Source organism: Camellia sinensis, chromosome 3, assembly GCF_055761805.1.
Source record: "Camellia sinensis isolate YWXY chromosome 3, ASM5576180v1, whole genome shotgun sequence".
In the NCBI taxonomy this organism is placed as follows: domain Eukaryota; kingdom Viridiplantae; phylum Streptophyta; class Magnoliopsida; order Ericales; family Theaceae; genus Camellia; species Camellia sinensis.
Genome location: NC_138963.1, coordinates 192,755,696 through 192,781,866, shown reverse-complemented (window position 1 = coordinate 192,781,866; position 26,171 = coordinate 192,755,696). Strand labels below are relative to the sequence as shown.

The 26,171-nt window shown below is 37.7% G+C and overlaps 1 long non-coding RNA gene and 1 pseudogene across 1 annotated transcript; both read right to left on the bottom strand.

Moving 5' to 3' along the window:
• Positions 1-425: 425 nt before the first annotated feature.
• On the bottom strand, positions 426-1,908 carry LOC114264209 (uncharacterized). The gene is made up of 3 exons (XR_014363263.1): positions 1,739-1,908; positions 778-1,039; positions 426-687 (listed from the first exon to the last, which is right to left on the bottom strand). It is a non-coding gene; the product is annotated as an uncharacterized LOC114264209 (long non-coding RNA).
• Positions 1,909-18,093: 16,185 nt separating this feature from the next.
• LOC114294032 (CBL-interacting serine/threonine-protein kinase 8-like) overlaps positions 18,094-26,171 on the bottom strand; it is a 34,634-nt pseudogene continuing 26,556 nt past the window's right edge.

The window sequence follows — 26,171 nt, the reverse complement described above, 5'->3', positions numbered from 1 at the left end:
GTGGTGATTTTGCAGACAAAGATGAGGAATCACAACCAGCCTTTGCTTTATTTGAAGAACTTTTAGTATGTTTAAAGGGGTCTTGTATTCTTGCACTCTTTTGAACAATATCTGCAGAAAAAATAAGTTACAGATCACAGAAAGACACATCAATTTCATTTATTGCAGATAAACATTGTTTTGTTCAGAAAAAAATTATTACAGATTCAATGCCTTTAAAAATTAATACTGTTACAATAATAACCTAGTTAGCCAATCTGATTATTCTTTGAACAAATCCATTTTTTCCTGATGCGGGCAATAAATTTGATTCAACAAACGGTCTAGTATGACCAGCAAAAATAGAAGTATACCTATTTGACCAATCTGATTATGCTTTGAGTGGCTTGTACTGAGCACCTAACCTTGAATAAGGTATTTTGGGAATCTTTGATTCTTTCATTGCAGATTTTGTTGTGCTTGCATTTGCAGGCCTTTTAAGAGTACAAAGCAGTTAAGGCTTTTTCAATAAGTGTATTATTAAGAAAAAGAAAAACCAACCCAAACAAACACATTCATGGGAAAAATTAAGTCCCATAGAAAATTACAATGAAAAGGATATGAAGGAAAAACCACGAGTCATGGACAACCACCACTTTTAGACCTAGTCCTATTACCCCTCTGGTTTGAAAGCATTTTCGGCATACCCTGGAAGCATATATTCAACAAAGACACAATTAGTGAATTGTTATAATAAAAAAAGAACCATAGTTGTGCTCAAGCTCCAGAAAAACAAACCGCAGAGGTTGGTGCTGCATTATCTCAAGCTGATGAAACATGCTTCATCAATAAACTACCACCATTATCTCTTTCATTTGAATTAGTTGCATGAGTTTCTTTAAATAAATTCTCTTCAAGTACTTGTAAAACTGTTGAATCACTGTTGCTGCCAGAATTACCAGACAACGTTCTCCCTTCTTCATGAATAATTGGCAGCACCTCCCACATGAGTTACCAATGCTTCCACTAAGCATAGATAATTCTAAGGAATTCAAAACACCTGATGAAAAACAACTCGTAAATTTGCCCATGTTCGTTTTTTAAGCGCAATATGAAGATGTGCAACATACACATAATACAAGAAAATAAATTGGACAAAAAAGACAAGAAAGAAAGAATCACAGAAAGAGAAGTAATGGATTGATATGAATATATAACGAATTTACCTTGTTGAAATGTTCGTATTGACAGTTACCTAGACTAAAGACACCATATATTAGAAAGAGAAGCTATTCTGGTCACATATATTCCACATCTGTATATTCTTGTCTTGTTTTCGAAAAGTTGATTCACGAAAAAAAATGGACAATGTATTTTGAGATAACCAATGCATACTCCATTAAAAAATAAATTTTAAAGGTAATAAGTTGAATTGTTCTTGAAGGGCTAATAAGATCATAACATATGGATAACAATCTCATTCGCTTGAAATCACCTATTTTTTTGGTTGTCCATATAGTCATGCCATAGATCAGGCTTCGAAAGTCGTATGAAAAAATAGGGAAGGAAACACCTCTTTGTGTCAGCTAGGCTTTCCTACCAACCCACCACCACCACAACCCCACCCCCAAGAGAGAGAGGTTTGACAAATTGAGCATGTTATTAGAAGGAGAAAAAGGTTTTGGCATAGTCCAATTGTGGAGAAGGAATGAAGGACAACTCGTTGATTAAGCCAGAAATTATATGTAAAAGCAGTTACCTTCAAAGGCTCAAGGGTACCCTCTGCCATAGGAAGACCTGGACATTCAACAATCTCACACAGTCCTTTTGAACATTAAAAATAGTTATCGGTCATGAACATGCTCTAAAAATATAAAAGACCTGAAATTATGCCAAAGCATGAATTACTGTGTTGGAAAATAGAATAAACTAAACACATACCAGAAGCAATACAATGCGAGTGGCATCTTTTATAGTAACATTACCAAATATTGTGGTTAAGCCTAAAACCTCCAACTGTGGACTTTGGAATGCCATAAAGATTGCCATGCTATCATCTGTAAATCAATGAAAACATCAGTCACCCCTCACAAATGACACTTGACAGTGTCACCATTGCACTCAATAAATGTCTATCTGATCTTATTTGAGATCTTCTATTGGCAGTGTCACCATTGCACTCATTATATATATATATATATATATATTCACTTCTAAGTTGTATCCATATGAAGTAGGCCTTATTTCATTTTTCCGACTCAACTCTGCACCGAAAGTGTAGTGTTTTTCTGCGATCGATCTATACAATTAAAATCAATTAAAGTTTCAATTCTTTCTCGAGAACCGAGATTAAACTAGAAACTCTCAACCGAAACTCAAAAAAGAAAAAAGAAAAAAAAAAGAGTTGAAAAGTAGTAAAATTATGAACATGTGAGAAAGGAGAAGAAAGAAGAGCGATGAATTGAGGAAATGTAGAGAGGACATAATCAAATCAAAAGAATACAGACTTACGAATACCTGGATCAAAGCATTGCACTGTTTACGAATGCCTATGAACTACATAATGCCTATGAGAATTGCACTGTTTAGAGTTGAATAAACTTAGAAAATGAATAAATTTACTCGTCCATAACTGGTAAAAAAAGGTTATCCCTAATCAAAGCATGGGAAGAAAGTGAGAAGTCAAAAGCAGAGACCAACTAAGATTTTTTTCAAATATATGATGTTATTTCAGAGGTAATGAGAATTTTTCTCAGCAACCAAACAAAGGATTGAAAGCACAATCTAGAGTTCTGAGATTGCAGAGCTCTGAGATTGTAAAACAAAGGACCGAAAGCCCTAACCTCTGATTGAAGAAGACGAAGAGTTCCAAATCGAACTTAGAAATCACGGAGCTGGAGCAGATTTTGAAGGATTCGATTTGTTTTTCTGAGATTGTAGACAGCGGTGCTCAAAATCGAACTTCGAAATTGCAATCGCTCTGAGAAACTACGAGATTGAAGCCATACGGCTGTAGATAGGTTGGGTCTGAGAAACTTCAAAATCGCAATCGCTCTGAAGAAGAATCGAGACAGAGCAAGAGAGTGAGAGATTTGAGTGAGTGATAGCTTCAAACTTGACGGCGGTGGGTTTTCAAAATAAAGGTGTGGAGAGACAAAATAAGGTTTGTCATTTGGAGGCGCTTCTAAGTGTCTTCTATTCATAAAACGGGGCCGTTTTGATTAATAACAAAAGCGACGTTTAAAAAACGCCGTTAATTATTCAAAAAAGCGACGTTTCATAAAACGTCGTTAATTAAACGCCGTAAAATCTCTAATTTCCTGTAGTGTCTTCATTTCGAGGTAGGGATACCCTACTCCATCTTATGAGTTTTGTCTTTACTTTTGGTTATTTTGAATAGTTGGTGATGTTGGGTAATATTGAGAAAGTTAGGGTTGTTATGTAATTTATGGAAGAGGGGTTTTGAAATATTAAAACCTATGTGTATGTGAGTTGTTGAAAAAAGGAATTATTGTTGTTAGATTGGTGAAATCAAACCTTAGGGTTGGCATGTGAAATATGGAAAATGCCCTAATTACCTTGATAAAATTAATTTGTATAATTAATTTTGGGAAATGAGAAATTGAGTTGAGAATATTGAAATTGAAAAATTATGGGATTGAATGGTGTAGTTGGATCAATTTATCACTCACCTGTGAAAATTTTGATATTATATCCATTTGATGCATTTATTTTCTGTTTAGAAATAACTGCTTTAGGCTATCGGTGGAGGATAGTCTTGAATGTTGTAGACAATGCATGATGATTAGGCGAACTAAAACTAATCAATTGAATATGTCATCGAATATGACGGTTGGAATAATACATCAAATGTATGTATTGATTGACCTTGTATATGATATGTGTTTATATACATTGTGTTGTGTGGGAGGAGATAGGGGATGTACTCCATGGTTTAGGGGAATATAGGGGATGGACTCCTAAACCGGACATTGTTTGGGAGGAGATAGGGGATGTACTCCATTGATACAACAAATATGTGTATCTATTGTAGTATTGATATAGCAAATCTGTATATCATATAAGAAGTATGGGAGTATTTTGTTTGAGATTGATACAGCGATTATGTGTATCTATTGTGAAGTAACAAGTGTTTAATATGAATTGTTATCCCAATTGAAATGGATGTACTATTAATATGAGATATAATCTCATTTAAATTATCTGGCCAGGTTCTGAGCCACGTTTATGGAATGAGTTGATAAGTAAAGTAAAGTGAAATGTAACATGGACATGATTGTCATGGAACTGTAATATGATATTGATTGGTTTATAAGTGCTGACCATCCATCAAATGCTATAATTTTAGTCATTACTTATAGTTGGTTTAGTATATTTCCACTGGGATGTGGCTCACCCTATATGGGACATCATTTTCAGGTACAGATGGTATGCCACCTCCAAGGACGTAGCTTGGGAGGCTAAAGGCTGACAGACTTTTTGTGTTATATTTTGTTGTATTACATGTAAATTCAAGCCGAGGGCTTAAAGTGTAATTGAGTTAGTACTCTATTTTGTGACCAAGTGTTGGCTTGGAAAGTTGTATGCCGTTGGGCATTTACTTTTGTTGTCAACATGTAATACATTTGTAATGAATATTCTGATGAATAGAAAGATGTTTATTTCTCTTATGTTTATGCATGTCAATAATGTGGGTTTCTATGTATTATTTTGAGGACGTTACAACTTGGTATCAGAGCGTACCGGGTTCGAATACTTTGGGTACGCGGGAAGTGGTTAGTACCACAATGGGTTTGTCTCGCTTGTCAGGGACTTATGTATGACATTATGTGTTTATTTGATAACTTGTTTATGTGACTATTTGGGTATGGGATTTAGTTTCTAGGATATTGATTGGATCCTTGGGTTTCTGTGAGTCTTGTTGGAAAAGCACTTGATCAATGCTGTTTCTAACGGGAACTCTAGTAATGCCTCGGGACTATCATTATCCAGAAATCAAATTCGTAGGTTCTTATGTGATTATGTGCTTACGTGGAATGAATTACAGTTGTCCAACGTATTAGGACGTGAGTGTTATAGCTTCGGCACATTTGTGAATGTGCTAATGTTCTTCGTTACCTTTATTAGGATGTCAGGACGAGGACGAGGACGTGGAGGTAGACGTGGTAGGCATGGTAGGCAGGAGATGCCTTTATCGGTTGATGTTCCGGCGCAGCAGGAGGGTGTTGGTCAGGCCAATGTGGCCGACCCAGTGGGTCAGCAGGCCATGGGTGCCTTAGCCCGCGAGATAGCAAGAGCTTTGAGGGAATCCATGGGTATCCTCAAAGCTGAGAATCTAGTTCAGGCCCAGGTTGTTGATGCTGGGCCTTCTTTTCTGAAGAGGGAGTTTTTCTGGTCTAATCCGGATGAGTTTTTGGGGGATCCGAAAGAGCCACTTAAGGCTGATGAGTGGTTGGAGCAGATGACTAAGACGTTTGAGATGCTTGGCATCGAAGACGGGGCTTTGAAGGTGACCTTTACGTCTTTCCAGCTAAAGGGGGATGTGGGTCAGTGGTGGAAGCTCACGAGGGGTAGTATTGGTGGCACTTGGGAGGCCTTTGTAGATGCTTTCCAGGAGAAGTTTCTGTCTCCCGTAGTCAGGGAGAAGTTGAGAGATCAGTTCTGCCAACTAAAGCAGCTGAGTTCATCAGTGGTTGAGTTTGAGGCCGTATTTACTAGTTTATCCAGGTTTGCACCTGAGCTTGTGGCATTAGAAAAACGTTGTTGTCTCGAGTTTGAGAGGAAATTGAGGCACGGGCTCAAGATGAGAGTTGGCGGGTCTATGACTTGGGAATATAGGTGCCTTGTGGACGCTGCGGCCCATATGGAGATTATGATGCATGAGGAGGAAGAGAGGTTGAGGGGCTCCAAGAGGAGTCAGGATGGCCAGGGTGATGGCAGGAGACAGAGGGGTTCTAACCCTCAGTAGTCTCAGGGTCGTTTTGCTAGATCTACCTTTCTAGTGCCGAGTGCAGGTTCTGGGAGAAGCAGTCAGGGAGACATTACTTCTTACAAATGTGGCCAGCTGGGTCACAAGTCTCCAGCTTGCCCGCAGAGGGGAGGAGGTTAGAGAGCTACTTCATCTTCGGCTTGACCTCAGAGCTAGAGTCAGGGCAGAGGCCAGCCGCTCTCTTATTACCAGTGTGGTCAGGCGGGGTACCTGAAGAGGTTTTGCCCACAGTTGAGTGCCACATCGGGTGCGTCTCGTTCGAGGCAGATGCAGAGTTTTCAGCCAGCACAGCCAGTTCAAGCCTCGAGGGCCAATCAGGGAGCTTCGTCGTCCCAGTCTGTGCAGCAGTCTTTTGCTCCTAGGGGTGAGCAGGTGGATCGAAACCTTCAGGGTGCGTGTATGCTGTTACCGTGCAGGATCTTGTACCTGCTCCATTTGTTGTGAGAGGTACCTTATTGTTTTGCAACTCAGTTGCCAATGTGTTGATTGATACGGGCGCATCTCATTCTTTTATATCTGCTGCATTTGCATCTATTTTGGGGCTAGAGTTGGCATAGTTAGCATCTCCTATATGTGTTATATCACCTGTTAGGGGTGAATTGATTTTGAAGCAGGGGTGTCGGGGCTGTGATATAGAGGTCGCCTACTGCCGGCTTCCATTTCCTTTTGTAGTTATGCCTATGTCGGGTTTTGATGTTATCTTGGGTATGGACTGGCTATCATCATACTGGGCGGTTATCGATTGTTACCGCCAGAGGGTCACAGTATGTACCTTGAGCGGGGATTGTTTCCATTTCTTGGGGGATCGGGTTGGTAGTGTGTTGCCACCGGTGTATGATCCGCGAGGGCGAAGTGAGCTTAGTAGTCTCCTCGCTAGCTTTATGAGTAGTGAGTGTGATGAGACCCAGACCATATTGCCGAGAGTGGTTTGTGAGTATTCGGATGTTTTTCCCGAGGATCTTGTTAGTTTACCACCTCATCAAGAGATTGAGTTCTCTATTGATCTAGTGCCCGGCACGGCGCCGATTTCTATGGCACCTTATCGTTTTGCCCCAACCGAGTTGACTGAGTTGAAGATTCAGCTCTAGGAATTGCTAGATAAGGACTTTATTTGCCCTAGTGTTTCGCCGTGGGGAGCACCAGCCGTCTTTGCTAAAATGAAAGATGGTGCCTTGAGACTTTGTATCGATTACCGGAAATTGAATCGAGCTACGGTCAAGAATAAGTACCCTATGCCCCGTATTGATGATTTATTTGACCAGTGGAAGGGTTCCCATTGTTTCTCGAAGATAGACTTGAGATCGGGTTACCACCAGTTGAGGGTCAGGCATGAGGATATTCCAAAGACGGCATTCCGTACGTGGTATGGCCACTATGAGTTTTTGGTGATCCCTTTTGGGCTCACTAATGCACCGGCAGTCTTTATGGACTTGATGAGCCGGATATTCCAGAAATTCTTAGATCGTTTTGTGGTCGTTTTCGTGGACGACATCCTAATTTATTCACCGTCAGAGGAGGAGCACGAGGAACACTTGAGAGTGGTGTTGGAGTTGCTTAGAGCCCATAGGCTGTATCCCAAATTTGGAAAGAGTGAGTTCTAGTTAGGAGAGGTCAAGTTCTTAGGCCATGTGGTCTCCGGGGAAGGGGTGTCTGTTGATACATCCAAGATTGAGGCAGTGCAAGATTGGGCACAACCTAAGAGTGTTTTTGAGATATGCAGTTTTCTGGGATTAGCTGGGTATTACCGCCGGTTTGTGAAAGATTTCTCCAGGCTAGCTTCGCCGTTGACTAGATTGACATGGAAAGGGGTCAAATTTGTATGGAGTGAGACTTGTGAAAAGTTGTTCAAGGAATTGAAAGTTAGATTGACCACCGCTCCGGTCCTGATTATTCCGGAGAGAGGGTTGGGTTTTGTGGTTTATTGTGATGCTTCACGAGAGGGTTTGGGTTGTGTGCTGATACAAGAGGGGAAGGTCGTGGCCTATGGCTTGCGGCAGTTGAAAATACACGAGAGAAATTACCCTACACATGACCTAGAGCTAGCAGCTGTAATTTTTGCCTTGAAGATTTAGAGGCACTACCTTTATGGTGAGAGGTTCGATGTATTCTCGGATCATAAGAGTCTGAAATATCTGTTTACACAGAAAGACTTGAACTTGAGGTAGATGAGGTGGATGGAGTTTATTGAGGATTACGACTTCGAGTTGCATTATCATCCGGGGAAGGCTAATGTTGTGGCCGATGCCCTTAGCAGGAAATCCATTAGTGATGTAACTTGTATAGCCATCCGGGAGTGGGAGATGTTGGGTGCACTTGGCGAGTTTGATTTGCTTTTGGGCGAATCCATTGAGGCTGCGGCCTTGTTTTCAGTTGTTGCGCAGCCTACACTTGTGACTCGGGTGTTAGAGGTACAGAGAGGTGACCTTGAGGTAGAATCCCTCCGAGAAAATATCTCCAGTGGGAAGGTTGAGAAGGGTTTGTCTGTGTATCCCGACCAGAGTGTGAGATACCGAGACTGTTTGTTTGTGCCGGAGTCTTGTCGAGAGGAGGTACTCCGAGACTTTCATCATTCATGCCTTGCGGTGCATCCGGGAGGCACTAAGATGTATCGGGATTTGGGTTGCCAGTTTTGGTGGCGGGGAATGAAGAAAGATGTTGTGGTGTTTGTGTTTAAGTGCCTTACTTGTCAGCAAGTGAAGGCCGAGCATCAGAGGCCAGCGGGTTTGTTACAACCCTTGCCTATTGCCGAGTGAAAGTGGGAGCATGTCACTATGGACTTCATTGTAGGTCTTCCGAGGACTCAGCGGGGTATTGATGCTATTTGGGTGGTTATAGATCGGTTGACTAAGTCGGCGCACTTTATCCCTATGCGCGCGAGAGATTCGGTAGATCATCTTGCCGACTTGTATATTTGGGACATAGTGAGGTTGCACGGGGTCCCATTGTCGATCATCTCAGATAGAGATCCACATTTTACTGCGAGGTTGTGGCAGAGTTTGTAGAGTGCCTTGGGTACTAGGTTGACCTTTAGCACGACTTATCATCCTCAGACTGACAGGCAGTCTGAGCGTACTATTCAGATCCTTGAGGATATGCTTCGAGGTTGTGTCCTTGACTTTAGTGGGTCGTGGGAGAGGCACTTGCCCTTGGTGGAGTTTGCCTACAACAACAGTTTTCAGTCGAGTATCAGTATGGCACCGTTTGAGGCCTTGTACGGCCGACCTTGTAGGTCTCTAGTTTGTTGGGCCGAGGTGGGTGATGCACCTTTGTTGGGCCCTGAGTTGGTGAGGGAAATGACGGAGAAAGTTGAGCTTATCCGTAGGAGGCTTGTTACAGGCCAGAGTCGTCAGAAATGTTATGCCGACCATAAGAGGAGGCCTTTGGTATTTGAGGCGGGTGATCATGTTTTTCTGAAAATATTACCTAGGCGGGGTTTGATGAGATTTGGTAAGAGAGGCAAGTTGTCCCCTCGATTTATTGGCCCTTTCGAGATCCTTGAGAGGATTGGCGAGGTTGCCTACCGTTTGGTTTTGCCGCCGCAGTTGTCCGGAGTTCATGACGTGTTTCATGTTAGCATGCTTCGGAAGTACGAGCCGGATCCATCGCATGTATTGGATTGGACCAACTTAGAGGTTGACGAGGATGCCTCGTATGAGGAGAGACCGGTTCGAGTCTTGGATAGGCGGGATCAAGTCTTGCGAGGCAAGACCATTCCCTTGGTAAAAGTCACCACGGAGTGTAGGAAGCCATTTGGGAACGTGAGTTGGAGGTTCGAGAGAAATATCCGGATCTATTTGTCGATGTTTGAGTTTATGTTGTATATTTTATGGTGCTGTTAAACTTTAAGAGCATTGAATGTGTCTTAAGTTGTAAAACATTATATATGTTTCAGTTTATGGAAGTATTGTAGAACTTGCCTTGAAATGGAAGTTTATTATAACATTGTATATCTTGGATGTGTTGTAGAAATGGAAATATATCATGAACATGGAATATGTTATAGAATTGTGAATTATGTATTATGGAAATTGTTGGATTTGAAAAAAATGCATATTGATAATGCAAGTTGAAAATTGTATCGTGAAATGCCTCTTGAATAGAGATGGAATGATCAGTAATGGATCAAATTATTGTATATTGAAATGTGATATTGTTGGAAACTGACAAAAACTTGTTTTTTAAAACTTGTGCCTAATTTTGGGGACGAAATTCTTTAAGGGGGGGAGGTTATAGCGATCCCGGGTTTTTCCCCTTCATGTACAGTGTTCTAGACTTAGGTTCCGTACTATTGGTTATGGTTATATCTTGTTGTCATCCTTTAATTCCTTATTTTTGAGTTATAGGATGTGTTGGGCAGGTTTGTTACAGGTTGGGTGAGATTGGGAGCAAATGGTTGCTGCCCAGATTTTGGTGCCTTCGCTCGAGCTAGAACTTTGTCGCTAGAGCGAGCCCTTTATTTTAGATCCTTCACTCGAGCCAGGGTTTGTTTGCTCTAGCGAGAGTTGAGTTTTGTCTCTGGTGGCTCGAACGAGAAGTCCTTCGCTCGATCTTGCGTCTGCGTCTAGTTCTGGGCCTGAGAGTCGCATTTCTAGGCTCGAGCAAGATTTCCTTTGCTCGAGCGAGCATTCTGTCGCTCGAGCGTGCTTCTGGGTTGCAGACCTGAAGCTTCGAATTGTGGGCTCGAGCGAGACTTCCTTCGCTAGAGCAAGGGTTCTTTGTGTCAGGTTGCTCGAGCGACCAACACTTCGCTTGAGCAAGCCTGTGCTATATCAGTAGACAGCAGCGAGTAAACACTTCACTTTTTTATCTCTTTTGATTTCAAAACCCTAGATCCGAGCTCCCTCTCTCTCTAAACACCTTCTCTCTGGGGATTGATCTAGTTCTTGAGTGTTTCTACCCTAAGTTCTTTGTAAGAAAGATAGAGGGTGTTGAGGGCTTCCTTTTAATCTAAAAAATCTTGGATTTGGAGCACTTTGGCTTTTCACCATCTTCTCCATTTGAGCTCTTCATTTCGAGGTAGGGATACCCTACTCCATCTTATGAGTTTTGTCTTTAATTTTGGTTATTTTGAATAGTTGGTGATGTTTGGTAATATTGAGAAAGTTAGGGTTGTTATGTAATTTATGAAAGAGGGGTTTTGAAATATTAAAACATATGTGTATGTGAGTTGTTGAAAAATGGAATTATTGTTGTTAGATTGGTGAAATCAAACCTTAGGGTTGGCATGTGAAATATGGAAAATGCCCTAACTACCTTGATAAAATTAATTTGTATAATTAATTTTGGGAAATGAGAAATTGAGTTGAGAATATTGAAATTGGAAAATTATGGGATTGAATGGTGTAGTTGGATCAATTTATCATTCACTTGTGAAAATGTTGATATTATATCCATTTGATGCATTTATTTTCTGTTTAGAAATAACTGCTTTGGGCTATCGGTGGAGGATAGTCTTGAATGTTGTAGACAATGCATGATGATTAGGCGAACTAAAACTAATCAATTGAATATGTCATCGAATATGACGGTTGGAATAATACATCAAATGTATGTATTGATTGACCTTGTATATGATATGTGTTTATATACATTGTGTTGTGTGGTAGGAGATAGGGGATGTACTCCACGGTTTAGGGGAATATAGGGGATGGACTCCTAAACCGGACACTGTTTGGGAGGAGATAGGGGATGTACTCCATTGATACAACAAATATGTGTATCTACTGTAGTATTGATATAGCAAATTTGTATATCATATAAGAAGCATGGGAGTATTTTGTTTGAGATTGATACAGCGATTATGTGTATCTATTGTGAAGTAACAAGTGTTTAATATGAATTGTTATCCCAATTGAAATGGATGTACTATTAATATGAGATATAATCTCATTTAAATTATCTGGCCAGGTTCTGAGCCACGTTTATGGAATGAGTTGATAAGTAAAGTAAAGTGAAATGTAACATGGACATGATTGTCATAGAACTGTAATATGATATAGATTGGTTTATAAGTGCTGACCATCCATCAAATGCTATAATTTTATTCATTACTTATAGTTAGTTTAGTATATTTCTACTGGGTTGTGGCTCACCCTATATGGGACATCATTTTCAGGTACAGATGGTATGCCACCTCCAAGGACGTAGCTTGGGAGGCTAGAGGCTGACAGACTTTTTGTGTTAAATTCAAGTCGAGGGCTTAAAGTGTAATTGAGTTAGTACTTTATTTTGTGACCAAGTGTTGGCGTGGAAAGTTGTAAGCCGTTGGGCATTTACTTTTGTTGTCAACATGTAATACATTTGTAATGAATATTCTGATGAATAGAAAGGTGTTTATTTCTCTTATGTCTATGCATGTCAATAATGTGGGTTTCTATGTATTTTGAGGGCGTTACACCATCTCCTTTGTCTCAAATTTAAATCCCTCTGTGTGAATAAATATTTCAAACTCTTACGATCGGTATATATCTCACATTTTTCCCCATACAAATAATGTCTCCACAACTTTAAAGCAAAAACAACTGCTGCGAGCTCTAAATCATGGGTGGGATAATTGCGTTCATGGTTCTTCAATTGTCTAGATACATAGGCCATTACCTTTCCATGTTGCATCAACACACAACCGAGCCCTTGATGAGAGGCATCACTATAAACAATAAATCCTTCACCACTTAATGGAATAGTAAGCACTAGGGCAGAAGTTAATCACTTCTTTAATTCTTGAAAACTCTTTTCACAATTCTCCGTCCACTCAAAGTTGGTATTCTTACGGGTCAAATGTGTTAATGGTGCCGCAATCAATGAAAACCCCTCTACAAATCTACGATAGTGGCCTGCCAACCCTAAAAAGCTCCTCACCTCGGTCCCGTTAGTAGGATGATTCTAGTTCACCATAACCTATATTATCTTTGGATCCACAAAAATACCTTCACCCGAAATCACATGCCCCAAAAATACGACACGATCTAACCAAAACTCACATTTGCTAAACTTCGCATACAACTTCTTTTCTTGTAAAGTCTGCAATACCACCGCAAGTGTTGTTGGTGATCCTCTTGACTCTTGGAATAAACAAGTATGTCATCAATAAATACAATCACAAATTGGTCAAGGTATGGTTGAAACACTCTATTCATAAGGTCCATAAATACGGCGGGGGCATTAGTTAGACCAAAAGGCATAACAAGAAATTCATAATGGCCGTGGCGAGTTCGAAAAGCAATTTTTGGTATGTTTTCTTTCTTAATCTTAAGTTGGTGATACCCTGATCTGAGATCGATTTTGGAGAACACACATGCTCCCTGAAGTTGATCAAACAAATCATCTATACGAGGCAAAGGATGCTTATTACGCACCGTGACCTTATTCAACTGCCGATAGTCAATGCACAATCTCATGGTGCCATCTTTTTTCTTCACAAATAACACAGGTGATGCCCAAGGTGAGACACTTGGCCTAATGAAGCCTTTATCCAATAACTCTTGCAATTGCATCTTAAGCTCCTTAAGTTCCGCTGGGGCCATACGGCAACGTGCACTGGAAATTGGGGCAGTTCTAGGAATTAGGTCAATAGCAAACTCAATTTCTCGATCTGGGGGTAATCTAGGTAGTTCATTGGGAAAAACATCTACAAAGTCACACACAATTGGTAAATCCTCCAGTCTTGGACCACTCAATTCGGAGTCAACCACATAGGCTAAGTATCCTTGGCACCCCTTCTTAAGCATTTTTCTAGCGGTAATAGCAGAAATAACATAAGATGGGGACGCACAATGATCTCCACAAAATTGAAAAATACTACCTCTTTCCTATAACAATCCACCGAAGCATGGTAAGAAGGCAACCAATCCATTCCCAAAATCAAATCAAAATCAAGCATCTCTAAAGGCAATAAATCCGCTACCATCTCCCTATCTCCCAACTGTAATACACAACCACGATATACCTCCTCAGTTATAACACAATCCCCAATAGGAATAATAATGGATAAACAATAGCCTAGAGGTTTAATAGGTTTATCAGCATGCAAAGAAAATGATAGAGATACAAAACAATGCGTAGAACCCGGATCAATAAGTACATGTGCCTCCTTACTGAACACATAAATAATACCTATCACCACCTTCGGATTAGCCTGAGCATCCCGCTGAGTCAAAGCAAAAACTCTCCCCTGCGAGGTTTGTCTATCGGATTGAACACCTCCTTTATTCTGCTTGCCAAACCTAGTCCCAACCTGACCTCTCCCTCGGCCTCCCCCTCGGCCGACACCTGAAATTTTATTACTACCAACTCCAGTACTAGCAGATGAAGTGGTTCGTGTGCAATCTCTAGCCAAATGTCCGGGTTGTCCGCAATTGAAGCAAGCTCGTGTATCTCCCAAATTAGTCATTTTAGGAACTGTGCAATCTTTCACCAAATGAAAACACAAGTCGGTACCAACATGACCAACGCCTGTATGTGCCCACCCACATTGCTTGCAAACAGTTCGAGTAAACTGAGATGATGTCCCACTAGACTATCCATGACGTTGATTAGAAATGCTTTGGGTTGGGGTGGGATGCTCTCTATTTTTTTGATATGCACTAGAGCCCTTGACTGAACCATAACCATGACCACCTCTCTTTGACGGTCTATTAGATGTGTTCTCATGATGGGATGAACTAAGGTGGCGCTTCTTCTGTTGTTCCGCGAACTTCATTTCTATGACATCTTTCTTAGCTGTTAAGGCTTTATCAACCAAGGTCGAATAGTTAGTTATTCCCAATACTCGGATACGAGATTTGATGTCCAAATCCAACCTATCTGTAAAACGACGACATTTGACCTCCTCATCATCCACAAATGAAGGGGTAAAACGAGACAAAGAAATGAACTTAGCTTCATACTGAGCTACAGTCAAATCCCCTTGCTCTAGCCGAAGAAACTCTCTTTTTCTTTTTCATACCGATAGGTAGCTGGAAAGTACTTGTCATTGAAAACCTTAGTGAATTGGTTCCAGGTCAATCCTCCGGTGCCACCTTCCGTAAGTAGGCGTTGCGTGGCCTCCCACCAATATTCAGCCTCCTTCACCAGCATAAAACTAGCAAGTGCAACTCGCTGCTCGTCTGATACTTCCATCACAAAAAATATTTGCTCTACCTTCCGTAACCAGGCCTCTGCCTCCATAGGATTGGGCGATCCAGAAAATGATGGAGCCCCTAACTTCTTGAACCTCTCAATTGCGGTGAGGCAGTTCTCTGTAGGTTGCACAAATGGCCTAGACTGTGCTGCATTATGTTGTTCAAGGATGTGAGTTTGCCTCTCCGCTAGGCTAGCCACTGACTCTAAAAGGCGCTGCACACTAGGGTCTAAAAATGTTGGAGCTGCGTTAGCCCTTGGTGGTACAATTCTATCTGAATGTCCCACTTCTGGATTGGCACTTGACTCTTGAGTTTGCTCATTATGCGATTCATGTTCAGTCTCTTCTTCCTGAACCTGAGGTGGAACTTCATTTCCAGCACTAAGATATGGCTCTCGCTCAGCCTGAAGTACATCCATAAGGGGGCGACTCTTATGAACTTTTCGCCTTGCCATACGCGCCTGTATAACAAGACAATTAAAACCTAGCATACTAGATCGCTATTAAACATCATCACTAATCAAATTACTAACTACAATACCCTATCAACTTTAATTCTAAAGTAACTAGTCTACAGATTCATAACCTAGCACTCTGATACCAAAAATGTAACGACCCAATCTTGGCAAGGCAAAACCCCGCCAAGAGGGTGCACCTCAAACGCTATATCACCTTTACACCACAATTCCTATATAATTCTTACATCACATCACCAAAAGTGCATTAGACCTTTCAATTGCCCAACATATATGAGATGATCTATTCAAAGACAAAAAAAAGCATTATCATGCTACAAGATAGTTCCCAAGCATCACTTCCCCCAAAATAAAACATACTATTCACGAATCCATCAATACATCCAACTTCATAAGCAATTATTTACAATCAACCGCCTTCATTAAAAAAAATAAAGGGTAAACTTACATCCTAGAATGACCCTAAGCAAAACCTCAACTACAAGATGCCCACCTTTGATCCTTCAAAAAATTCTAATCTTCCAAGTTGAGGCGAGCCACACAAAAGTCTATGAATCTGAAAAAAAAAAAATTTAAAAGAATGAGCTAAAGCCCAATGAGTATACCAATACCATGGAATTATAAAACTTGCTCCTTCCAATTGGGTTCAAAATAAAGAAAATTAACATAAGAGCTTAATTGGGCTGAAATTTATACAAAATAAAAATAAAAATAATGAAAGTAAACAAAAATACAACTTTTCAATACATTAAGATTTCATGTCCATCACACGAACCACTATATAGCCTTAGGGTCGCGTTACCTCGCGACTTAGGTGGTGACAGTACCGTTACCCAAAACATAACCATATGAACATAATTCATGTCAACGTAGCACTTCAATTCTCATTTCAATGTTTCGGTTCCTGAGACCCCTTATATATACAACGACCCTTATGGACCTTAAAACATTTTGGTCCCCAGGACCCCAAAGCATTTTGGCCCTTGTGGCCCCAAAGGCTATATTTGGTTGTATGATCAATAAAATAATTACCCTCGCATAACGTTTCATTGTCATTCAATCATTGTCATTCAATCATCATCATCATAAAATTTGAAGGATTCAACTTAAATAAATTCTCATAAAAAAATTAATGCTTCATTATACTAATGAAATCATATATTTATTTAAACTCAACCCTTGGCCTCAATAAATTTATAGATTTTCATTTTATACAAATATCACGATGAAATGTATCATTCACTTCCTGTAATTCAAAAATTATTTTCAAACTTTGTAATAAAGATAGAGGTAAGGTAATTTCCATGGTAAGTATACTCACCTCCAAAAATAGCAAAAGCGTAGATTGAGACTCTACAAATTAATTCCCAAGAGGTGTAGAGACGCCTTCCTCCAATCCTAACAATTAATAAATAGGATCTAAAATTAGGAAAAAAGCTTTCAATGAAAATTACAACATCTACAAAAATGATCCTATATAAGTTATGCTAAGGAATGACAAGCTAAAGAACTCCTCCAACTTCAAGTAACCCAAACAAATAACTTATCCAATCTCCACAACACCCATCCTTTGTACATCTTTGAGTTAGTAACTTTTTAAATATCCAATCAATTTATATGCACAATACCACCATCAATTAACTACAAAAGTAAAAAATCAACACTTTTTATAAACTCAACAACTTAAGTAAAATCTCTTCAATCATTTATAAAATTCTTCCATAGAACATAGAGATACCCAATCCACCATTTATCAAATCAATTTCAACATATAAATTTTCTAACACCAAAATCCCTAATTTTTACATCACATTCAAATCCTAGATTAACCCAAATCTTAATCTCCAAAACAACCATCAAATTGATCATTTTTCAACATGTAAAACATTTATAGAAACTAATTGAGAGTATAAAACTCAACAATCAAACCCCAAATCATAATAGATCTAAAATACAAAACATTTCATCATCTGTAACTCAAAATATGTAAAACCTTAAACTAAACTTTTAGAGAAAGATTCTTACCAATTACAAGCCTCTAATCCATCAAGAAAATAAAACCCAAGCTTTGATTCTTCAAAAGATTAAGAAAAGATCTAGAGTTGGTACTTCTATTGTGCTATTTTCTGATGGATTTAAGGAGTGGCCGACCGGACCCTTTTTCCGGCGAGATAAGGTGGCCGGCGGTGGTGGAGATGGTGGGTTAAGGTGGTGGTGTAAGGGTGGAGCAAAGGTGTGGTGTTTGGCCACCAAGAAAGTAAAGGAAAATGAGAGGGAATATAGAGAGAAGTTAGAGAGGAAAGCATGAAGACAACGATGTAAACAAAAAAAAAAAGATCTGCACTTTCTTTTTTTTTTTTGTGTTGAAATGGGGTGTTTGGTCACACCTACTATCAAGTTTGGAGTTGGGTTTAGATATCCTAAATGGAGTTTGACATAGGAGTGTGTTTGGCTCTAGATTGATTGTTTGGAATATTATAATATATTTAGTTTTTGGCGGTGAATCACATCTAGAAACTGGAACAAATGGAGCAACTGACCTTGAGGTATTCACCAGCATCTCCAGATGCTTTTTGAATATCAACCATGAAGAATGTAGGAGCAACTTGAAATACCTATTTAAAAAATGAATTAGAAACTATAAAATGTTAGAAAAAAATTTGATTACAGAGGTTCGGGGGTGAGAACGTAAGTTTTGTTTGCTGAAAGGCCTTCCACCCTCATCTTACAAAAAAAAAAAAAAAAAAAAAAAAGAAAGAGAGAGAGAGCTTCCGTTCAATATTTTCAGGACTACTTTGGTGAGATTGCTACCCATGGAATGAACAGGAAAGAAGACAAAATAAAATATAGCCTAGACTACTCCAAATGTTAATTAGACAGTAAATCAATTCCTTGAGGCATCAAAATAAGAGGCAATTAGCATGAAATTGGTCAAGTTTGCCAAAGTTATAAACAAGATTACCGTAGGAGGCTCCCAAGTGGTCTACCTTGTAATTACGAATGTGTGTCTTAAAATCTATCAATTGTGCAACAACTTCCATACTTAACAAAAACCACTTTTGCTGGTTTCTAGGAAACAAAGCGTGTTTGATGCTGCGTATAGTCCTGCCAAGAAAGACAAAAAATTCAAACATATGAACTAATTATGAAGCTATATAAAATGAAATCATAAAGGAATACAGGATGACATTCTCAAGAGTGTTTAACGTGACAAAAGTGAGATGAGACGGCAACACATTCCTAATAGTAATGGCAGTACCAAGAGTAGGCAAGTTTGAAAAATATTGGCAGCTGACGGCAAGTGGAACATTAGATGTGGAAAACAACAAACCACAAGTTTGGTCATGAATGAAACGAAAAGGTGAGATTTCTTGGTAATCAAATACAAATGACTCAAGTGGAATTAACAAACTCATAACTCATACCTGTCAAAGGTCAAAAAGCACTGAAAGGTTTAAGCCTTGAGAAAGAATAATTAGGTCGAAGGCATTAAGAGCCAGAGGGCGCACATCCTCATTCCTGCATGGCTCATAAACCGGTTCTTCCTACAAAAAACACCCATGAATGCATGGCAAATGTTAGGCAAACCCATAAATCCCAGCGACTTCCAACAAAAAACCGCAACACAGGTGTCCTCTTTATTTTATACAAGAAGGCATAAAATCACCAGCCTAAAATAATTTGACATCTAGATTATATAAAACAATATGACCTGTGTAGAGGGAGAAAGATCCAGAGTGATGGTGTAAACATGAGAAAACTGTTCTCTAAAGTACTTGGACTTCTAAAAGCCATCTGTGTGCATGCAAACAAGTATATCAATATTTTAAATTTTGGTGCATTTATAATGGTCAAATTTGTATCTATATATATATATTATCTCTTGGTCTGTATTGCAAAGCAAAAACTTAGCGTTGTGTAGGGTTGTGGGTGGTCATTGAAGTTGTTTTATTCTGAGAGAATTCTATGCAGACAACCACATCCTACAGATTGTTCAGAAGTATTGAAGTTGATAGGCAACCCACTATCTTTCAAGTTTTAAAACATTACACTGAACGGAGAAGACCTAGATTGGGGAATGTTTAACACCTAATTAGCCAATTTGTGGATTCAGGGCAGAAGCAACCTAGAGAAGGAAGATTTATTACTAGGAGCAAATTACTGCTGGCACTAATTTTTCCTTAAAGCACAAATTATGGAACCCTTTCTATTATTTAGTAGAATTCCAAATGATATGCAAGAGAAGCAGAAATTAAAAGTAACACGAACCTCAGGATCATCAAAAACTGCATTAATGTCATCCAGGTTAACATCTTCATATTCAATAAGTTCGACAGGAACATAACCCCTTATAAGCCACTCATCATTCCTAATATCTTCAATTCGAATATGCTACACAGAGAGGGAAGGAGTTCTCAGTGACAACCGCATTCAAAGCAACTATATTTGAGCCATCATATTCTACAATAACCAACATGAGTAATCTTTACCACATCATACATATTAAGTAATATAACGTGTTTGTTTGCGTAGCTATATTGCATTTTGGTTTTCAACAGTATTCGAAAGGCACACAAACCATGTTGGCATCAGATAGCGACAATGTTTTAGAAGGCTCTAGGCGCACCAAGGCGATAAGCTCTCCTATAGCCTAAGCGCGAGGCGCGTGCCTCACCAAAGCAAAGCAGAAGTAGTAGATGAAAAACAAAATTATAAAATAGTCAAACTTTTTAACATAACAAATATATATAGAATTTCAAAAATCATAACCTTTTCCGATAATCTTTAAACATAACATTCAATCTTCTAAAAACTAGAAATACAATATCCAACAAAAGATATAAAGCATAACATTCAATCTTTTAACACTTTATGCTCTCTTTTGACCACGTTTGATCATTTTATATTGAAGAGTTTTGAATCCCCGTGGGTATGTCCACAAAAAAAGCATTTAATCAACAGTTGAAGTAGAATAATAGGTAAAGCCCATAAAGCCCACACCTCGCGCCTCAAAAAAAGCCCTCGCCTCAACGCTTAAGCTACGCCTTGTGTATTGTGCCTCACCTCAACCTGTTCGAAGCACAAGGCTGCGCCTCATTGCACCTCGCGTGTGCGCCTTTTAAAACACTAGATACCAAGACCACAAATTTCATTTTCTGTCCTGCTTTCTGTGATTATAGAGCAACCAGGGCAGTGTGCAAAATGACATCCAACAACTAATCTCAGTCAAAAAGCAAATACTTACAGTTTCGGGATTTGGATCCAAAATTCGATGTATTAAAGATTTTGCTCCTAATGGAAACCATGATGGACATGAAAACTCTGCTTTCTCTATCTGCAAACAATAGTCACAGGAAATAAAACTTGAAGATGAGCAGCATGCTAACCAAGTACATAGTGAACAACAAGCTTGAGCCCTCATAGTTAATGACTGAAACAGCAGTTAGAAGCAGGACCATATACATAAAACATTAAGATGAGTAACCATAATAACAAATTATAGAGTGACCTATTTTGTCTTGTTAGTTTTTAGTGTTTTTTTTTTTAATGTAGGCAAACCCTAATTTTATAGCACCAACATTTTCATTTCCCTTCTTTAATATGGTTCAGAAAGTTGGGTGGCCAAAAAAATATGCTGAAAAAAAGAGTGCAATTGAAACAAGAACGTTAAGATGGATAAGTGGTAAACTATGTTATATATTAATTACTAATAACAATAATAATCTCTACGTTTTTTATTTTGTTTTTTTTCTTGATTCCCACATCGGAATCTAAAGGAATCTCTACACTCTCATTTGGAGAGAATTCAATATTTCTCCCTCTATTCACTTGGAATTTAAAATTTTTAGTTTGGTTCCCATATAGAGACCTTGAGCAAATAAGTGTGCTCTCATCTATTATAAATAGAGGAAGGACTTTCCATATTCCTTCAAGTTTCCATTGGAGGCCTTCCATTGAAGATATCCATGAGATGAAACTTCTAGTTTTATATATATATATATATATAAAGAAAGAAATAAATAAATAAATAAAATATTCAAACAAACAGTTTGGGACCGTTTGAATAAATCAGTTTAAGATTTCAAATTCAAAAATCCTAACCGCTAGTTGGTTTACGGACGTTGGGAAACAGTTTCAACTTTTGAACTCCCTAAGTTGGTGTCTGTTCGAGTTCCATATAAGGAACTCTCTTCAACAACCCATACTCACTCAATTTTTCCCTGCAAGTTTTCTTCACTGTTTTCATTCTGAGTTTTCTGGGTTAAGGTTCTGGTTTAGAAAACAACTAAGGAATATAGCCTTAGTATTATTTTCAAGAAAAAGGCATTGTATCCTAGAGAGATAATTTCCAAGAGACCTTTCTGTATAATAGAGAGGAAATTACTATCTTAAAGAAAGCATCCTGGATGTGCCTTGCCTTTGAGTGTTCTACTTTTCTTCTTTACTGAATCTATTTTTTCTTTTATACATAGTTTATTTATTTTTATACAACAATTTTAAGATAGTAATTATGAATCCCACAAACGGTGATAAAGACACAGATTCATGAAGTTGAAAGGCTTGAACGTTTTAATGGACTTAATTACAAACGTTGGAGTATGATGATCTTTTTCCAACTTACTGTTGCAAAGGTTGCTTATGTGCTTTCGGTTGCCTACCCTCAAACAAAAGTGTCTCCTACAACTGATGGAATCAATGCTACTGATGGTACTAGTACATCCGAAGGAGCCTTGACAGAAACTCAAAAGAAATGGATGAAGGATGATTATGTGTGCCGTTTTACCATTCTCAATGCAATGACAAATGCACTGTTCAACATCTTGCACAAGTATACAACATCATCGGAACTCTAGCATGCGATACAACGCAAGTATGTTAATGAAGTTGCCAGTAATCGCTCTTTCGTAATTTCAAAATATATTGATTTTAAAATGGATGATACTCTGTCTATTATAGATCAAGTTAATGATCTAAATGACATTGCTACTGAATGTGCTGATGCTGGAGAACCAATTTCAGAGACTTTTCAAGTTTCAACTATTATTGGTAAACTTCCATCTATGTGGAAAGATTACCAAAGAATTTTAAAACAACAGAAAAAATCTCTGAATTTGGATGAGTTGCTTCAGCACATTCAGATAGAAAGTGAAGCAAGATTACGTGATAATCTTGAAAATCTGGTGAAGACTGAAAAAGTTCATAATGTTGAAGAACCGGCATCTACCTCTAATAAACATGTTTTCAAGTTTCCTAGCAAGAAAAAATCTTTTAAGAGGAAGAAAGGCAACTTCACTAAAAAGGAGTTTGTCAAAAAGAAAAGTTTTGGTTCTTGTTTTGTGTGGTAAAAAGGGACATTATGCTAAAGATTGTCGCCACTGCAAGGGACACTAAAATAAGACCAACGTGATGAGCACCAATGAAGACATGATAGCCATGCTTACTGAAATCAACATGGTGAACATGGAAGATGGTTGGTGGATTGATTCCTGTCAACCTATCATGCTACTCCCTATTAAGGATGCTTTTCATTCCTATAATGAAGTTAGTGGTGAAAAAGATGTCTTCATGGGAAATTCTTCTACAAGTGTTATCTTGGGCAAAGGATAAGTGAAACTTCCTCTTTTCTGGCAAAGTCCTTACTTTTCAAGATGTGTATCACATTCCAGGACTGAGGAAGAGTCTTGTGTTTGTTAAGAGGCTTGATGATCATGGTTTTAGAGTTGTATTTGATTCCCAAAAAGTGATCATCTCTAAGAAGGATCCTTTGTTGGGAAGGGTTATGCTGAAGACAATATGTATTCTATTAGTCTTCATAAAGACGTTTCTATTTTTGCTTATATGCTTGATTCACATGTTAATTCCGTTTGGCATTATAGATTAGGACATATTGGTAGCAATTTTATGACTTGCATGATTTCACATGGTTATGTTCCTAAAAATAGTCATGTTTTAACTACACAAAATTGTGAATGTTGTGCTCAAGCAAAAATTGTTAAGAAACCTTTTAAAACTATTAATAGATCTACTACTTTGTTAGAATTAATTCTTTTTTTTTTTTTGGGTTAGAATTAATTCATAGTGACGTATGTGATAATAAGGATATAATTGCTAGAGAAGGAAAAGATATTTCATAACTTCTATAGATGATTTTTCTAAATTTACTTATGTTTATTTGTTAAAAACAAAAGATGAAGCTTTTGAAAAATTTAAAATATTTAAGGCAGAAGTTAAAAATAAACTTGGAAAGAAAATTCAAAGAATTAGATTCGATAGGGGTGGTGAATATCAACTTAATGATTATATTCAATTTTGTGAAACACATGGAATAGTTAGAGAAGAAACAGACCCTCATTCTCCTCCACAAAATGGTGTTGCGGAACGAAAAAATAGAACCTTGTTAGAAATGGTTAGTGCTAATAGTTTTTGGGGTGAGGCTTTATATACAACTTGTCATATTTCTAATGGAATCATACATAAAAAAAAAATTAAATCTCCTTATGAATTATGGAAAAATCATAAACCAAATATTAATTATTTTAAGGTTTGGGCTTGCATTGCTTATGTTTTAGATGTTTCACATAAAAGGCCTAAGTTAGGCAGTAAACCTATAAACTCTGTTTTTGTTGGATATTCTATGAATAGTAAAGCTTCTAGATTTTTGAATTTAATTCGAAGAGTGGATTTGAAGCAACTCATGCAATTTGTTACAAACACTTGACTAGTAAAGATGCTAATAATCATGAAATGGAAAAAGAATTGTTAATTGAGTTAGACAATATTAATTCTTCTTTAAATGATTCACTAGTTGATAATGGGTTGCCTAATGTTAGTGATAATAATAAGGAAACTGAAATAGTAGATAAATCTATTGAGTTAAGAAGAAGTAAAAGACAAAGAATTGAAAAAGATTTTGGTCCTGGAATGTTTAGTTACTTATTAGATCATGATCAAGATCCTAAAACATTTAATGAGGCTATGTCTTTGCATGATGCTAATTTATGGAAAATTGCTATGGATGATGAAATTAAACCTATTCATCATAACGACACTTGGACTTTAACTAATCTTCCTCCTAATAAAAAACCAATAGGATGTAAATGGGTGTTAAGAAAGAAACTTAAAACTGATGGGAGTATAGATAAATATAAGGCAAGATTAGTTGCTAAAGGATATAGTCAAAAAGAAGGAATAGACTTTTTTGAAATCTTTTCTCCTGTTACTAAAATAACTGCCATAAGAATTATGTTTGCTATTTCTTCTGTTTATAATCTTGAAGTACAACAATTGGACGTAAAAACTGCTTTTCTTAATGGTACTCTTGAAGGAGAAATTTATGTTAATCAACTTGAAGGTTATGTTATTAAAGGTTAAGAAATTTAAATAAGTCTTTGTATGGTCTTAAACAAGCACTTAGACAATGATATGAAAAATTTAAGAAAGAAATTACGAATCTTGGTTTTAAAAGCTTTAAAGTAGAAAGTTGTGTTTTCTTTAAAGTAACAAAAAATTATAAAGTTCTTATAACTCTTTATGTTGATGACTTATTAATTTTTGGTTCTAATATTACTTGTATAAATGAGACAAACTTTTTTGGCGCAAACTTTTGACATTAAAGACTTGGGTTCTGTGGATGTTATTTTGGGTGTTAAAGTTATTAAAAAGAATAATGGATTTGTTTTGACTCAATCTCATTATATAGAAAAAGTGTTAAGGAAATTTAATAACTTTGTAAACCTAGTAAAACTCCTATTGATCCTAGTAATAACTTGGTGCCACATTAGGCGCTTCTGTTAATCAAGAAGACTATGCTCGTATTATAGGAAGTTTAATGTATGCAATGAACTATACTAGACCTGATATTGCATGTGTTGTTGGTATGTTAAGTAGGTTTACTAGTAATCCTAGTACTGAACATTGGAAGGAACTTAGTAGAGTTTTGAGATATTTAAAATATACCATGAATTATGGTTTACATTATTTTTGCACAAATCCTATTCTTGAATGTTATAGTGATGCTAATTGGGCTTCTGATATAACCAATTCTAAATCTACTAGTGGATGGTTATTTACTGTTGACGGTGCTATAGTTACATGGTCTTCTAAAAAAAATCATGTATTGCTTTGTGTTCTATGGAATCTGAATATGTTGCTATGTTATTAGCAAGTAAAGATTTAATTTGGATGAAAATTTTTATAAGATGTATTCCATTTATTGAAGTGCCTAGAGGGCCTATTACTTTGTATTGTGACAATCAAGCAGCAATTCACAATATTAAAAATATGAGAATCTCAAATAATAGCAAACACGTTGCTATGAGATATAATCACATAAGAAAACTTGTGAAGAAAGATAAAATATTACTACCTACTAATCAAATGCTTGCGAATCCTCTTACAAAGCCACTTAGTGGTGAAATGATCAATAAAATTATGAGAGATATGGGACTATCACCGGTTACTTAAAAAATAGTTTTTTTTTTTTTTTTTGGTAGCCTACTCTAATTAGTTGATGTCTGTGTAACTCAGATAATCACTATTTTTTAGTTCAAAGGTTTTTAATTAAAATCTACAGTATGAAATATAATGA